The following is a 12,356-nucleotide window of genomic DNA, read 5'->3' as shown; positions in this document are numbered from 1 at the left end:
TCAAACTGCATTCATTTCTTTACTGAAACCAACTGCACTCATTCATTCAATGAAACAAACTGCACCTGTTACTTCAATGCACCTTATGAATCCAATGTGTCAAGCCTACCGCATTCACAGAATGAAACAAACTGCATTCATTCATTCTTTCATTAATTTAATGAAACCACAATCGTACATTGAATGTACCAAACGCTATTCATTGATTCAACTTGGCACATTCATTCACTGAATCCAACTGCACTCATTTATTTACTGATACAAACTGCACTCATTCAATCAATGTAAAAAACTGCACGTCGAGTCAATGAGTAGAGAATATATCATGCATGCAATGACTCGAGCCTAAGGCATTGATTCAATGAAACAAACGGCATGCAATCATTGAATGAAACTTCAATAGTACATTCAATGAATCACACGTTATTCATTAATTCAATGAAGCTAACTTGGCACATTCATTTAATGTACGTCAGGATCGAGATATTGTATTTCATGAGATAAGCTCTTCGAATGATCACGTGCAGTTTGTTTCATTGAATGAATGAGTGCAGTTGATGCACCGAATGACTGAATAAATGCAGTTGCTTTCAGCAAATCTTTGAGCGCCATTTCATTCTTTAGAAGTATGAGTTATGTTTGTTTCATTGAATCAATGAATAACGCTTGATTCAATGAGTACACGATTGAAGTTTCATTCAATGCATGAATGAATGCCCTTCGTTTCATTGAATGAAGGCGTTCACCTCGAGACACTGTATTCATGAGATAACCTCTCCTCATTGAAAAAAGCCGATCAGTTTGTTTCATTGAATGACTGAGTGCAGTTTATTTCATGAAATGTATGATATTAGACAGATTCATTGAATCAAAAAATAATGTTTGATTCATTGAACGTACGATGCTAGTTTGTTTCATTGAAAAAAGCTCGAGACATTGTATTCAGAAACTAAGTTCTAGTCATTGAATTAACATGTGCAGTTGTTTCATTGAATTAATGTGTCAAGTTAGTTTCATAGAATCAATGAATAACGATTGATATATGGAAAGTAGGATTGAAGTTTGGTTAAGTGAATAAATGCAGTTTGTTTCATTGAATAAATGTAAGTTCGAGACATTGTATTCATGAAATAAGCTCTACTCATTGAATTAACACGTGCAGATTTTTCATTGAATGAACGTGTGCGCATTGATTCACTGGCGAGAACGAATGAATGTATTTTGTTTCAGTAGATAAATTAATGCAGCTTGATTCATTAAATGTTTGAGTTAAGTTAGTTTCATTGAATCAATGAATAACGTTTGATTGATTGAATGTACAATTGAAGTTTCTTTCAACGAATGAGTGAATGCGGTTGGTTTCATTGAATGAATGCCTTAAGCTCGAGACATTGTATTTATGAACTAACACGTGCAGTTTGTTTCATTGAATCGATGAGTGCGGTTTGATGTGCTGAATGTGTTCATACATCTCATGAATCAAACTGCCCTCATTGACTTGCTGAAACAAAATGCATTCATTCAGGGCATCAAACAAAACTGTTTAATTCAAAGAAACAAACTGCATGTTCCAATTCAATAAATCTAATCACAGGAATACAATGTCGTGAGCTTTACACATTCATTCATTGAAACAACCTTCATTCTTTGATTCAATCTTCAAACGTACATTCAATAAATCAAACGTTATTCATTGTTTCAAAGAAATTAACTAAACGCTTTCACTGAAACAAACTGAACGTGTTAATTCAACGAGTACAGCTTATCTCATGAGTATAATGTCTGGAGCTTAACGCATTCATTCAATGAAACAAATTGCATTCATTCATTTAAACAAACTTCAATTGTATATTCAATAAATCAAACGATATTCATTGATTCAACGAAACAGACTTTGCTCATACATCTAATGAGTCAAACTGCATTCATTTATTTGCTGAAACAAAATGCATTCATTCATTCAGTGCATCAAACTAATCTGATTCATTTAATGAAAAAAATTGCACGTGTTGATTTAATAAATGGATCTAATCTCACGAATGCAATGTCTCGGGCTTTGCACATTCATTCAATGAAACAACTTTTATTCTTTGATTCAATCTTCAAACGTACAGTCAATAAATCAAGAGTTAATCATTGATTCAATGAAACCAGCTGAACGCATTCATTCAATGAAACAAACTCAATTCATTCATTCAAAAAGCATCAATCGTACATTTAATGAATCAAGCGTTTTTTTTACATTCTATGACGCTAATTTAAATCATACGTTTGATGAATCAAACTGCATTCATTTATTTACTGAAACCAACTGCACTCATTCATTCAATGAAACAAACTGCACCTGTTACTTCAATGCACCTTACGAATCCAATGTGTCAAGCCTACCGCATTCACAGAATGAAACAAACTGCATTCATTCATTCATTCATTCATTTAATGAAACGACAATCGTACATTCAATCAAACGCTATTCATTGATTCAGCTTGGCACATTCATTCACTGAATCCAACTGCACTCATTTATTTACTGGCACAAACTGAACTCATTCATTCAATGAAAAAAACTACACGTCGACTCAATGAGTAGAGGATATTTCATGCATGCAATGACTAGAGCCTAAGGCATTGATTCAATGAAACAAACGGCATGCAATCATTGAATGAAACTTCGATAGTACATTCAATGAATCACACGTTATTCATTAATTCAATGAAGCTAACTTGGCACATTCATTTAATGTACGTCAGGCTCAAGACATTGTAATCATGAGATAACTTCTCCTCATTGAAAAAAGACGAGCAGTTTGTTTCATTGAATGACTGAGTGCAGTTTATTTCAGTAAATAAAAAGGTAGAGTTTGATTCATGAAATGTATGATATTAGTCAGATTCATTGAATCAAAAAATAATGTTTGATTCATTGAACGTACGATGCTAGTTTGTTTCATTGAATGAATACCTAAAGCTCGAGACAGTGTATTTATGAGATAAACTCTATCTTGAACTAACACGTGCAGTTTGTTTCATTGAATCAATGAGTGCAGGTTGATGTGCTGAATGTGTTCATACATCTCATGAATCAAACTGCATTCATTGACTTGCAGAAACACAATGCATTCATTCAGCGCATAAAACAAATCTGTTTAATTCAAAGAAACAAACTGCATGTTGCAATTCAATAAATCTAATCACAGGAATACAATGTGAGCTTTACACATTCATTCATTGAAACAACCTTCATTCTTTGATTCAATCTTCAAACGTATATTCTATAAATCAAACGTTATTCATTGATTCAAAGAAACTAACTAAACGCTTTCATTGAAACAAACTGAACGTGTTAATTCAATGAGTAGAGCTTATCTCATGAGTATAATGTCTGGAGCGAAACGCATTCATTCAATGAAACAAATTGCATTCATTCATTTAAACAAACTTCAATTGTATATTCAATAAATCAAACGATATTCATTGATTCAACGAAACAGACTTTGCTCATACATCTAATGAGACAAACTGCATTCATTTATTTGCTGAAATAAAATGCATTCATTTATTCAGTGCATCAAACTAATCTGATTCATTTAATGAAAAAAATTGCACGTGTTGATTTAATAAATGGATCTAATCTCACGAATGCAATGTCTCGGGCTTTGCACATTCATTCAATGAAACAACTTTTATTCTTTGATTCAATCTTCAAACGTACAGTCAATAAATCAAGAGTTAATCATTGATTCAATGAAGCCAGCTGAACGCATTCATTCAATGAAACAAACTCAATTCATTCATTCAAAAAGCATCAATCGTACATTTAATGAATCAAGCGTTTTTTAACATTCTATGATGCTAATTTAAATCATACGTTTGATGAATCAAACTGCATTCATTTATTTACTGAAACCAACTGCACTCATTCATTCAATGAAACAAACTGCACCTGTTACTTCAATGCACCTTATGAATCCAATGTGTCAAGCCTACCGCATTCACAGAATGAAACAAACTGCATTCATTCATTCATTCATTCATTCATTTAATGAAACGACAATCGTACATTCAATCAAACGCTATTCATTGATTCAGCTTGGCACAAATATTCACTGAATCCAACTGCACTCATTTATTTACTGGTACAAACTGAACTCATTCATTCAATGAAAAAAACTGCACGTCGACTCAATGAGTAGAGGATATTTCATGCATGCAATGACTCGAGCCTAAGGCATTGATTCAATGAAACAAACGGCATGCAATCATTGAATGAAACTTCGATAGTACATTCAATGAATCACACGTTATTCATTAATTCAATGAAGCTAACTTGTCACATTCATTTAATGTACGTCAGGCTCGAAATATTGTATTTCATGAGATAAGCTCTTCGCATGATCACGTGATTTTTGTTTCATTGAATGAATGAGTGCAGTTGATGCACCGAATGACTGAATAAATGCAGTTGGTTTCAGCAAATCTTTGAGCGCCATTTCATTCTTTAGAAGTATGAGTTATGTTTGTTTCATTGAATCAATGAATAACGCTTGATTCAATGAGTACACGATTGAAGTTTCATTCAATGCATGAATGAATGCCGTTCGTTTCATTGAATGAAGGTGTTAACCTCGAGACACTGTATTCATGAGATAACCTCTCCTCATTGAAAAAAGACGATCAGTTTGTTTCATTGAATGACTGAGTGCAGTTTATTTCATGAAATGTATGATATTAGACAGATTCATTGAATCAAAAAATAATGTTTGATTCATTGAACGTACGATGCTAGTTTGTTTCATTGAATGAATACCTTAAGCTCGAGACATTGTATTTATGAGATAAGCTCTATCTTCAACTAACACGTGCAGTTTGTTTCATTGAATCGATGAGTGCGGTTTGATGTGCTGAATGTGTTTATACATCTCATGAATCAAACTGCATTCATTGAATTGCAGAAACACAATGCATTCATTCAGCGCATAAAACAAATCTGTTTAATTCAAAGAAACAAACTGCATGTTGCAATTCAATAAATCTAATCACAGGAATACAATGTCGTGAGCTTTACACATTCATTCATTGAAACAGCCTTCATTCTTTGATTCAATCTTCAAACGTATATTCTATAAATCAAACGTTATTCATTGATTCAAAGAAACTAACTAAACGCTTTCATTGAAACAAACTGAACGTGTTAATTCAACGAGTCGAGCTTATCTCATGAGTATAATGTCTGGAGCTTAACGCATTCATTCAATGAAACAAATTGCATTCATTCATTTAAACAAACTTCAATTGTATATTCAATAAATCAAACGATATTCATTGATTCAACGAAACAGACTTTGCTCATACATCTAATGAGTCAAATGCATTCATTTATTTGCTGAAACAAAATGCATTCATTCATACAGTGCATCAAACTAATCTGATTCATTTAATGAAAAAAATTGCACATGTCGATTTAATAAATGGATCTAATCTCACGAATGCAATGTCTCGGGCTTTGCACATTCATTCAATGAAACAACTTTTATTCTTTGATTCAATCTTCAAACGTGCAGTCAATAAATCAAGAGTTAATCATTGATTCAATGAAACCAGCTGAACGCATTCATTCAATGAAACAAACTCAATTCATTCATTCAAAAAGCATCAATCGTACATTTAATGAATCAAGCGTTTTTTAACATTCAATGATGCTAATTTAAATCATACGTTTGATGAATCAAACTGCATTCATTTATTTACTGAAACCAACCACTCATTCATTCAATGAAACAAACTGCACCTGTTACTTCAATGCACCTTATGAATCCAATGTGTCAAGCCTACCGCATTCACAGAATGAAACAAACTGCATTCATTCATTCATTCATTCATTAATTTAATGAAACCACAATCGTACATTCAATGTATCAAACGCTATTCATTGATTCAACTTGGCACATTCATTCACTGAATCCAACTGCAGTCATTTATTTACTGGTACACACTGAACTCATTCATTCAATGAAAAAAACTGCACGTCGACTCAATGAGTAGAGGATATTTCATGCATGCAATGACTCGAGCCTAAGGCATTGATTCAATGAAACAAACGGCATGCAATCATTGAATGAAACTTTAATAGTACATTCAATGAATCACACGTTATTCATTAATTCAATGAAGCTAACTTGGCACATTCATTAAATGTACGTCAGGCTCGAGACATTGTATTCATGAGATAACTTCTCCTCATTGAAAAAAGACGAGCAGTTTGTTTCATTGAATGACTGAGTGCAGTTTATTTCAGTAAATAAAAAAGTAGAGTGTGATTCATGAAATGTATGATATTAGACCGATTCTTTGAGTCAAAAAATAATGTTTGATTCATTGAACGTACGATGCTAGTTTGTTTCATTGAATGAATACCTTAAGCTCGAGACCTTGTATTTATGAGATAAGCTCTATCATTGAACTAACACGTGCAGTTTGTTTCATTGAATCGATGAGTGCAGTTTGATGTGCTGAATGTGTTCATACATCTCATAAATCAAACTGCCCTCATTGACTTGCTGAAACAAAATGCATCCATTCAGGGCATCAAACAAAACTGTTTAATTCAAAGAACAAACTGTATGTTCCAATTCAATAAATCTAATCACAGGAATACAATGTCGTGAGCTTTACACATTTATTCATTGAAACAACCTTCATTCTTTGATTCAATCTTCAAACGTATATTCTATAAATCGAACGTTATTCATTGTTTCAAAGAAATTAACTAAACGCTTTCATTGAAACAAACTGAACGTGTTAATTCAACGAGTAGAGCTTATCTCATGAGTATAATGTCTGGAGCTTAACGCATTCTTTCAATGAAACAAATTGCATTCATTCATTTAAACAAACTTCAATTGTATATTCAATAAATCAAAGATATTCATTGATTCAACGAAACAAACTTTGCTCATACATCTAATGAGACAAACTGCATTAATTTAATTGCTGAAACAAAATGCATTCATTCATACAGTGCATCAAAATAACCTGATTCATTTAATGAAAAAAATTGCACGTGTTGATTTAATAAATGGATCTAATCTCACGAATGCAATGTCTCGGGCTTTGCACATTCATTCAATGAAACAACTTTTATTCTTTGATTCAATCTTCAAACGTACAGTCAATAAATCAAGAGTTAATCATTGATTCAATCAAACCAGCTGAACGCATTCATTCAATGAAACAAACTCAATTCATTCATTCAAAAAGCATCAATCGTACATTTAATGAATCAAGCGTTTTTTAACATTCAATGATGCTAATTTAAATCATACGTTTGATGAATCAAACTGCATTCATTTATTTACTGAAACCAACCACTCATTCATTCAATGAAACAAACTGCACCTGTTACTTCAATGCACCTTATGAATCCAATGTGTCAAGCCTACCGCATTCACAGAATGAAACAAACTGCATTCATTCATTCTTTCATTAATTTAATGAAACCACAATCGTACATTCAATGTATCAAACGCTATTCATTGATTCAACTTGGCACATTCATTCACTGAATCCAACTGCACTCATTTATTTACTGATACAAACTGCACTCATTCAATCAATGAAAAAAACTGCACGTCGAGTCAATGAGTAGAGAATATGTCATGCATGCAATGACTCGAGCCGAAGGCATTGATTCAATGAAACAAACGGCATGCAATCATTGAATGAAACTTCAATAGTACTTTCAATGAATCACACATTATTCATTAATTCAATGAAGCTTACTTGGCACATTCATTTAATGCACGTCAGGCTCGAGATATTGTATTTCATGAGATAAGCTCTATCATTGAACTAACACGTGCAGTTTGTTTCATTGAATCGATGAGTGCGGTTTGATGTGCTGAATGTGTTCATCCATCTCATGAATCAAACTGCCCTCATTGACTTGCTGAAACAAAATGCATTCATTCAGGGCATCAAACAAAACTGTTTAATTCAAAGAAACAAACTGCATGTTCCAATTCAATAAATCTAATCACAGGAATACAATGTCGTGAGCTTTACACATTCATTCATTGAAACAACCTTCATTCTTTGATTCAATCTTCAAACATACATTCAATAAATCAAACGTTATTCATTGTTTTAAAGAAACTAACTAAACGCTTTCACTGAAACAAACTGTACGTGTTAATTCAACGAGTAGAGCTTATCTCATGAGTATAATGTCTGGAGCTTAACGCATTCATTCAATGAAACAAATTGCATTCATTCATTTAAACAAACTTCAAGTGTATATTCAATAAATCAAACGACATTCATTGATTCAACGAAACAGACTTTGCTCATACATCTAATGAGTCAAACTGCATTCATTTATTTGCTGAAACAAAATGCATTCATTTATACAGTGCATCAAACTAATCTGATTCATTTAATGAAAAAAATTGCACGTGTCGATTTAATAAATGGATCTAATCTCACGAATGCAATGTCTCGGGCTTTGCACATTCATTCAATGAAACAACTTTTATTCTTTGATTCAATCTTCAAACGTACAGTCAATAAATCAAGAGTTAATCATTGATTCAATGAAACCAGCTGAACGCATTCATTCAATGAAACAAACTCAATTCATTCATTCAAAAAGCATCAATCGTACATTTAATGAATCAAGCGTTTTTTAACATTCAATGATGCTAATTTAAATCATACGTTTGATGAATCAAACTGCATTCATTTATTTACTGAAACCAACCACTCATTCATTCAATGAAACAAACTGCACCTGTTACTTCAATGCACCTTATGAATCCAATGTGTCAAGCCTACCGCATTCACAGAATGAAACAAACTGCATTCATTCATTCATTCATTTAATGAAACCACAATCGTACATTCAATGTATCAAACGCTATTCATTGATTCAACTTGGCACATTCATTCACTGAATCCAACTGCAGTCATTTATTTACTGGTACACACTGAACTCATTCATTCAATGAAAAAAACTGCACGTCGACTCAATGAGTAGAGGATATGTCATGCATGCAATGACTCGAGCCTAAGGCATTGATTCAATGAAACAAACGGCATGCAATCATTGAATGAAACTTCAATACTACATTCAATGAATCACACGTTATTCATTAATTCAATGAAGCTAACTTGGCACATTCATTTAATGTACGTCAGGCTCGAGACATTGTATTCATGAGATAACTTCTCCTCATTGAAAAAAGACGAGCAGTTTGTTTCATTGAATGACTGAGTGCAGTTTATTTCAGTAAATAAAAAAGTAGAGTGTGATTCATGAAATGTATGATATTAGACCGATTCTTTGAGTCAAAAAATAATGTTTGATTCATTGAACGTACGATGCTAGTTTGTTTCATTGAATGAATACCTTAAGCTCGAGACCTTGTATTTATGAGATAAGCTCTATCATTGAACTAACACGTGCAGTTTGTTTCATTGAATCGATGAGTGCAGTTTGATGTGCTGAATGTGTTCATACATCTCATAAATCAAACTGCCCTCATTGACTTGCTGAAACAAAATGCATTCATTCAGGGCATCAAACAAAACTGTTTAATTCAAAGAACAAACTGCATGTTCCAATTCAATAAATCTAATCACAGGAATACAATGTCGTGAGCTTTACACATTCATTCATTGAAACAACCTTCATTCTTTGATTCAATCTTCAAACGTATATTCTATAAATCGAACGTTATTCATTGTTTCAAAGAAATTAACTAAACGCTTTCATTGAAACAAACTGAACGTGTTAATTCAACGAGTAGAGCTTATCTCATGAGTATAATGTCTGGAGCTTAACGCATTCTTTCAATGAAACAAATTGCATTCATTCATTTAAACAAACTTCAATTGTATATTCAATAAATCAAACGATATTCATTGATTCAACGAAACACACTTTGCTCATACATCTAATGAGACAAACTGCATTTATTTAATTGCTGAAACAAAATGCATTCATTCATACAGTGCATCAAAATAACCTGATTCATTTAATGAAAAAAATTGCACGTGTTGATTTAATAAATGGATCTAATCTCACGAATGCAATGTCTCGGGCTTTGCACATTCATTCAATGAAACAACTTTTATTCTTTGATTCAATCTTCAAACGTACAGTCAATAAATCAAGAGTTAATCATTGATTCAAAGAAACCAGCTGAACGCATTCATTCAATGAAACAAACACAATTCATTCATTCAAAAAGCATCAATCGTACATTTAATGAATCAAGCGTTTTTTAACATTCAATGATGCTAATTTAAATCATACGTTTGATGAATCAAACTGCATTCATTTATTTACTGAAACCAACCACTCATTCATTCAATGAAACAAACTGCACCTGTTACTTCAATGCACCTTATGAATCCAATGTGTCAAGCCTACCGCATTCACAGAATGAAACAAACTGCATTCATTCATTCATTCATTCATTCATTTAATGAAACCACAATCGTACATTCAATGTATCAAACGCTATTCATTGATTCAACTTGGCACATTCATTCACTGAATCCAACTGCACTCATTTATTTACTGATACAAACTGCACTCATTCAATCAATGAAAAAAACTGCACGTCGAGTCAATGAGTAGAGAATATGTCATGCATGCAATGACTCGAGCCTAAGGCATTGATTCAATGAAACAAACGGCATGCAATCATTGAATGAAACTTTAATAGTACATTCAATGAATCACACGTTATTCATTAATTCAATGAAGCTAACTTGGCACATTCATTTAATGTACGTCAGGCTCGAGATATTGTATTTCATGAAATAAGCTTTTCGCATGATCACGTGCAGTTTGTTTCATTGAATGAATGAGTGCAGTAGATGCACCGAATGACTGAATAAATGCAGTTGGTTTCAGCAAATCTTTGAGCGCCATTTCACTCTTTAGAAGTATGAGTTATGTTTGTTTCATTGAATCAATGAACAACGCTTGATTGAATGAGTACACGATTGAAGTTTCATTCAATGCATGAATGAATGCCGCTCGTTTCATTGAATGAAGGCGTTAACCTCGAGATAATTCATGAGATAACCTCTCCTCATTGAAAAAAGACGATCAGTTTGTTTCATTGAATGACTGATTGCAGTTTATTTCAGTAAATAAAAAGGTAGATTTTGATTCATGAAATGTATGATATTAGACAGATTCATTGAATCAAAAAATAATGTTTGATTCATTGAACGTACGATGCTAGTTTGTTTCATTGAATGAATACCTTAAGCTCGAGACATTGTATTCAGAAACTAAGTTCTAGTCATTGAATTAACATGTGCAGTTGTTTCATTGAATTAATGTGTCAAGTTAGTTTCATAGAATCAATGAATAACGATTGATATATGGAAAGTAGGATTGAAGTTTGGTTAAGTGAATAAATGCAGTTTGTTTCATTGAATAAATGTGTTAAGTTCGAGACATTGTATTCATGAAATAAGCTCTACTCATTGAATTAACACGTGCAGATTTTTCATTGAATGAACGTGTGCGCATTGATTCACTGGCGAGAACGAATGAATGTATTTTGTTTCAGTAGATAAATTAATGCAGCTTGATTCATTAAATGTTTGAGTTAAGTTAGTTTCATCGAATCAATGAATAACGTTTGATTGATTGAATGTACAATTGAAGTTTCCTTCAATGAATGAGTGAATGCGTTTGGTTTCGAGCCTTAAGCTCGAGACATTGTATTTATGAACTAACACGTGCAGTTTGTTTCATTGAATCGATGAGTGCGGTTTGATGTGCTGAATGTGTTCATACATCTCATGAATCAAACTGCCCTCATTGCCTTGCTGAAACAAAATGCATTCATTCAGGGCATCAAACAAAACTGTTTAATTCAAAGAAACAAACTGCATGTTCCAATTCAATAAATCTAATCACAGGAATACAATGTCGTGAGCTTTACACATTCATTCATTGAAACAGCCTTCATTCTTTGATTCAATCTTCAAACGTACATTCAATAAATCAAACGTTATTCATTGTTTCAAAGAAACTAACTAAACGCTTTCACTGAAACAAACTGTACGTGTTAATTCAACGAGTAGAGCTTATCTCATGAGTATAATGTCTGGAGCTTAACGCATTCATTCAATGAAACAAATTGCATTCATTCATTTAAACAAACTTCAATTGTATATTCAATAAATCAAACGATATTCATTGATTCAACGAAACAGACTTTGCTCATACATCTAATGAGTCAAACTGCATTCATTTATTTGCTGAAACAAAATGCATTCATTCATACAGTGCATCAAACTAATCTGATTCATTTAATGAAAAAAATTGCACG

The sequence above is a fragment of the Chiloscyllium plagiosum genome, unplaced genomic scaffold (assembly GCF_037043375.1).
Source record: "Chiloscyllium plagiosum isolate Xiang-an unplaced genomic scaffold, Cpla_swu_hap1 HiC_scaffold_16, whole genome shotgun sequence".
Lineage (NCBI taxonomy): Eukaryota > Metazoa > Chordata > Chondrichthyes > Orectolobiformes > Hemiscylliidae > Chiloscyllium > Chiloscyllium plagiosum.
This window is presented reverse-complemented; position numbering follows the sequence as displayed.